The 6,224-nt window shown below is 44.1% G+C and overlaps 1 long non-coding RNA gene across 1 annotated transcript in view; it reads right to left on the minus strand.

Annotated features, from left to right (window-relative positions):
- Window positions 1-6,224, minus strand: part of LOC113955411 — a 94,096-nt gene that overhangs the window by 3,521 nt on the left and 84,351 nt on the right. The window contains exon 4 of the long non-coding RNA XR_003530540.1: window positions 3,277-3,449. This is a non-coding gene — a long non-coding RNA (uncharacterized LOC113955411). The remainder of the gene's footprint in view (window positions 1-3,276; window positions 3,450-6,224) is intronic.

The raw sequence follows: 6,224 nt of genomic DNA on the forward strand, positions 1-6,224 counted from the left end.
GTGCTCCCCAGGGACTCACCCCCCAATACAAACCCACCCTGCAATGCTGAGGGCCGTGCCCAACGCTCCCCAGGGACTCACCCCACGGGCAGTGTGGATGTGCAAACCTGGTTGAGGTGACCCCCCTGCAGAGGCAGGAGTTCCTGCTGCCACACTCACACAGATGCCTGCAGACACCTCAATGACCCCTTGAGCTGTATGAGTAGCTTGACAATTTAATCCTTAGTGGTTGTTACAGTGCAAGATTTACCTTTAAAAACACTTGTCCCAGACCAGTTCAATATGTAAATAACCCCCACATATCTTTAATACAATTAAATGTCTTTTTATATTTCAATTATATTTAATAAAACATATGAAATATTAGATTTAATGGTACCCATGCAGAATACATGAACACCAACTTTCTATAACAACACATATGCTGTTGGACTCAGCAAGCAATTTCTATAGTGGGAGGGTGATTACTTTCAATCCATACTTCTAAACACGTGTCTCAGAGCACTAATGTATACTTTAATTACTGTGCCAAGCAGAGGAGCACATAATAGCAGCTATCACTTCAGAACTTTACAGATATGGTTCACTATTTGAAAAAAACCTTCTTAGATGAACATTTGCTTTACAAAAGCAGCAGACTCTTGGTCTTATAGATGTTGCTTAATTTTAAAATCAAATCACAAATTTCATGATATTCAGTATTGTTCCTAAAGCCTCAGCTTCTGCAGTTATGCAATTACACGACACTTAACAATTTTTAAGACTAAGTATATCTCTAACCCTCATGTTCTATGCTTAAAACATGTATCCTAGCAGCTCAAAAAGTCAGTCAAGCAATGGAAGGGACTGCATAGGGAGGATGTGCAGTCTCCATGCTCCAAAGGCTTTCATGATCCAACTGGATGAAGCCTTGAGCAGCCTGGTCTGATCCCGGGGCCGACCCTGCTTTGAGCAGGAGGCTGCACGAGATGCCTCCTAAGGCCCCTTCCAGCCTAGAGGATGAGTCTATGACCATCCTGTGCTGCTGACCACTGCTGTCTAAGTAACATCTTCTCTGGAGCTTGTCTCTTCTCAAAATATTTTATTTGCTCTGCTCACTCCTTAGAGCCCCTTACTCTGACACCCTTCAGTCCCTGGGAAAGTGTCTTATCTGACACCAGTGGGGTTTTTTTCTTATAGGAGTTGGCAGTTTCAGACACTTAAACCTCAAAGTACTTTAGCAAATACTGCACAGTCCTCAAGTCAGTTTTGGACTGCACTAACATGAAAAACAGAGGAGTGAAATACCTGGAAAAAACTCTTCCTCATCATGAACAAAATCCAACTTCATTCAGGACATTGTTCCTCTTATCTTTTAAAACACACAACCCCATATCTGACCTTGACATATCCTTTCTCATGGGGGTCAAATCAGCTGCTAAAAGTGCTGGTATAAGTGTATTTCCACTATTTTCTTCCTGCCTATGTTGTACATTTTCAGCTCCCAAAGCATACTGCAGAGATCAAGAACAGCCCTGTGCAGGCAGGCAGCTTCCACACAGAACAGAAAATCAAAGCCTGGCCCATGAAGCAGAACTCTCCACATGTGCCTGTCTTTATGGCTCCTGGAGTGCTGAGTGTGACCTTACCAACACAGCACCACACAAAGGAACCAGAAAGTGTTGAGCTACCTAGAACCAAAACCATCTGACATTTGAAAATGCTCATCTGGCTCTTACATGAGGTCCTGGGGACATTTTGGTACCCCAGAATTTATTACTCAAGTCTAAAAGCAGTGCAGAGTGAACTCATAGGAAAACATTTACTAGGACTAGTAAGAAATACACACCTCTAAGAGCCTACCCCAAAGCAAGTCCCAAACACAGCTAGCACAAACCTATCACACCTTTATTAGAAGACCACCTTCCTAAAGCAACCACTTTAATTCCTCAAATGCCTCTGCTTAATTTCTTTGTCTTGTCCAGTTGGGCCCTAACTTCATTTTGCCTATGTAACTTACCCTAAGAAAACATCAAGTGGACAAATCAGGTTCCTACTTCTGGTACCAAGACACTACTGAGCTCCATTAGCTATTAAGGGGTTCCAAACTATGGTAGACACATCCCTCAAGGTTCACTTAGAAAAAAATATAAAAACACAGGTCTAAGCTTGCCAGACTGTCTGCCTCTCACATTCACAGAAACCCTCCTCAGAAGAAAAAAAAAAATCTTTATTATGTATGAGGTGCAGACCATCTGCGGCGGGCGCCGGGAGCCAACTCCAAAGCAGGGGGAGGAGAGTGTTCCCAGCTCGGGCACGAGGAGCTGGAGCCTCAGCAGCTGCCTGTGAGCAGGGCAGAGGGGCAGGGGGAAGGAGGCTGCACCAGCCCTCCCAGGGCCAAGGATGGAAAGGCACATGGTTACACACAGACTGTGTGTAAGGGCATAGCAAGAGCCAAGAAAACCTGGTGGAGACAGTAAGATCAGCCAATAAAAAGAGTTTTCTAAGAGCACTGTTTCCCTGTCACTGTGGTGGAAGGAGCATATGGAAAGGAAGGGATGATAATATTACTGCTCTGGTTTTAATGCAGACCACTGAACTCCTCACTACATGGGAAGCAAGAATGGCAACAGCAGTAAACTGGAAGCAACAAAGAATACAGGAAAGGTTTCTTTTTCACTCTTAAAAGAATTAAACACATCTTTCCATATTAGTCTTCTAAATTTTCTTAATTCTCTTGACACCTCTTTTCCCTACTTCACTGCTCATATCTGTATTAACTATTTACTGTTATGCATGCCATACAGCTCAATAACGTTTCATTTCTGAAAAGGAAAAAATAACCTTGCTTTTTAATTTTAACCACTGAAACTAGAGTTACATTTAATCCTCCCACCAAAAAAAACCCCAACAAAACCCCGTGAGAACATTTTCTAAGTAAACCCATGAGAATATTCTCTAACATCTAGCAGCTTGCTATGCCTCTGTGTGTTTGCAGCCCAACAAGCGGGAGAGAGTTCCAATGGCTGTAAACCAACTGTGACCAGGTAAATATGAGTAAACCTTTCCAAGTGACTGTTGCTGATTCTGTCAGGAAACAAATCTACTTACAGCTCTCTCAAGCCAAAATCATCCCGAGTATTTGTCCTGTTAAGTAAAAGTCTGCTGGGTTTTTAAACACTACAAATTAAACCCTGCTTTCGCTGATATCCCTGGCTAAAACTCCACTCATCTCCCTGGGGCCAGGAATCACCTGGAATCTGAGTCTGTGTATGGGCTGATCCGGTAAATACTTACCCATGGCACTGACATTTGAGCTCTGTCCCACACCGAAGTCCCTTTTCCCTGGGTGTCTGCTCCACCTGGCTGCTGGAGATGGGGCTCTCCACGCTGGATCCGCAGGCACAGGCCTCGGGAACGCCGCAGCAGCTCCACAGGGAGTGATGTGCTTCCAAGGGCTCCAGCTGGACCTGTGGGGGGGACACGAAGCAGCTCAGGTGTGGGCACACGCCCCCCTCACAGGCTCTGCTGAGGAAGCCCCAGTGCCCAGGAACAGGGTGGAGTGGGGAGGCTGGGGCAGCAGCAATTCCAACCACCTCCAGAAGGTTTGCCAGAGGCTGTCAGTCCTGTGCAGAGCCCTGTCACCTTCAGTGCCACCCACACCTGCAGCAGAGCCTGAGTTCTAACTGAAATATGCCCTTTTCAAATGGGCACCAGGACATCGCTTCCACTTGGCTCAAGTACTACAAAGACTAAGACAAACAGCGTGGAATTATTGTGCTTAAATGTGCTTCTTTATTTAAATTAAGGCCATTTCTGCGTACATGCACCAGTCTCTCTAGAAAACTTATGGAGTGTACCCCTGCAACTCCACGAGGATCTGCACTCACCAGCAGAAATCTAGACCAGCCCTTGCTGAAAGCCCTGCCTTTTGATCCATGGATCTAGGAGTACGGTAATGTCTCAGCAGGGAATTTTAAGTTGTTTCCCAGACTGTTCCTGTATCCAACTGCAACCTGTTTATTTTGACCTCAGTTCTTAGAAACTGTTGATGCCACGGTAGAAATATGCTGTGTGTTCCAACAGGCAACAAACAGTCCTAATGACAGCACACTCCATCTGTGCTGCCAGAGCACACAAGCTCAGCCTATAGCTCGGATCCGCTCCCGGGTGTGCAGGGACCAACCTGTGCCGAGCCAGCGCCACGCGGGACATCCTGGCACGGCTGGGCCCCCCGGAACAGGCCTCTGCAGGGAGCCCAGGGAACACACCAACAGCACTTGGAGTCTCCCCTCCCTGAGCTGCTGAAAGTCAAGCTTTTAGGGTTTTTTAAATGTTTCAAAACTACAAAGTAAAGAAAGCTGACTCAAGAAGTGCCCATGCTCTCCAAAGGTAGGAGTTAAAGTGTGCAGAACATATGGCACTATTTACAGCCCTCTAACACACTGGATTCAAGGGAATTTTCCATCAGCCTCGGACTCTGCAAAAGGTACATTACAGAAAAATGCATGTGGGGATCCTTTAATTTCTCTTGCATCTTCTCTTCTTATAGGATGCAGCTGTGGAGCAACACCCACTGGTATTGGTAGCATGGAACTGCGATCCTTCCCTGTTACCGAGGTCTGCTACCAATTACCATGGATTTAGAGGCACTATATAAAAGACAGTGCTGATTTGTTTCTAAATTTGTATCTTGATTAAACTGTCAGGCTATAGCACAAATGCAGAGCTTACCTGACTTTAAAATCCTACTACAACAAATTATCCAAGATGTGCAGTACAATTTAAAAATGCTTATTAATGGATCAATACTGTGCATTATGGTTAGATTTTACATTTGGTCATGCCAAATTAAATAGAATAGAAGCAGCATTTTATATTAAAACTGTAAATTCAGTGTGTTCCAAATAAAAACTGTATCTTAGAAGAGACTGTGAAGCAGGATTTAAAAAAAATCTTGTTGGCCACCAGAATAACAACTGTAATATTATTTTCAAAATAATTTTTAGCTGTATTTTGGTACACAAACCAGCAAATACGAAAGGCCCAAGCTCTATTCTCAGGAACACACATGCAAACCCTCATAGGTCAGATTAGCATTTTTCAGCATTTACCCCTGTAAACAAAGCAGCATTTGGTCTCACCCTGTTAAAGCAAAGCCACTTCCCACAGAATAGCCTCAATGATACTGAATGTATTTTAACTATCCAGAATGTCAACATTTAGGATTAGTGCTGTAAACATACACAGACATTGTGGTCTAATGAAAGAAAAAGTCAACATAAATACGGTGCAGCAAAAGTGAGATCAGCCGTGCAGGACTTCCAAAAAGCAGTTTAGGAATTAAACTGCCATTATTAAAGCTACTGCAGTTATTGCACTATGACTTTTAAAACTCTCAGGGTATACTGAGCCGTTCTGCATAATGCAAGTAATTATAAAAAAATAGATTAGTTTTCCATCATGATTATGAGCCATCGCTGTTCCTAAAGCTTCTCCTTTTAAAACCGACGTTCTTGTATATTCTAACGCAAACTTCCTAGCTTGCTTTTTCATGGTACTCATGTAAGAAAACAGCTACTCTAAATTAATTAATCATCATGCAACCTTCCAGAGAGGGAATATATGATAAAAGTATTACATAGTGAAGTTCAGGCATATTTTTGTATCCTCAAAAGAGGGTAATTGATCCTCCCCTCTCCCCAGTTTCAAATGTGGAACTTGGCTGCTATGGATTCTTTCCCACACAAATCAAGCCTTAGCTCTTTTGAATTGAAACAATATGGGATGAGTATTGTGGGAAATTTTTTACTATTACTGTAATTTAAAACTTTCTGTACCCAATTTTGCATTTTCTATAAATCAAAAACCCATTTCACTTAGGGCTACAATTAAACAGAGGAAATCAAAGACTAACTTCTAAGCAAGTCTTGCTATTAATCATAGGATGAACTAGTAGTACAACTACTTTTACTGCAGTTCCTTTCTGCCTGCGTTTTCATCTAAAGCTTGGGCTCTTTAGAAAAGACTGGGCGGCAGACGAGCCAAATTAGCTGAAGGCACCCTGAGATGGAGGGAAACCCCACGCGCCCTGCCTGCTCCAGAACCCCACGGCCAGCCCCGGCACCCACAGCACGGGCCAGCCCAGCAGGCAGGGCACACAGCCCTGGCCCCGGGCCACAGCCAGAGCCTGCCCGGCTGCCCAGCTCCACGTGGGGCTGCACAGGAACTACACGGTCAGCCCC

The sequence above is a fragment of the Corapipo altera genome, unplaced genomic scaffold (assembly GCF_003945725.1).
Source record: "Corapipo altera isolate COAL_440 unplaced genomic scaffold, ASM394572v1 239, whole genome shotgun sequence".
NCBI lineage: Eukaryota > Metazoa > Chordata > Aves > Passeriformes > Pipridae > Corapipo > Corapipo altera.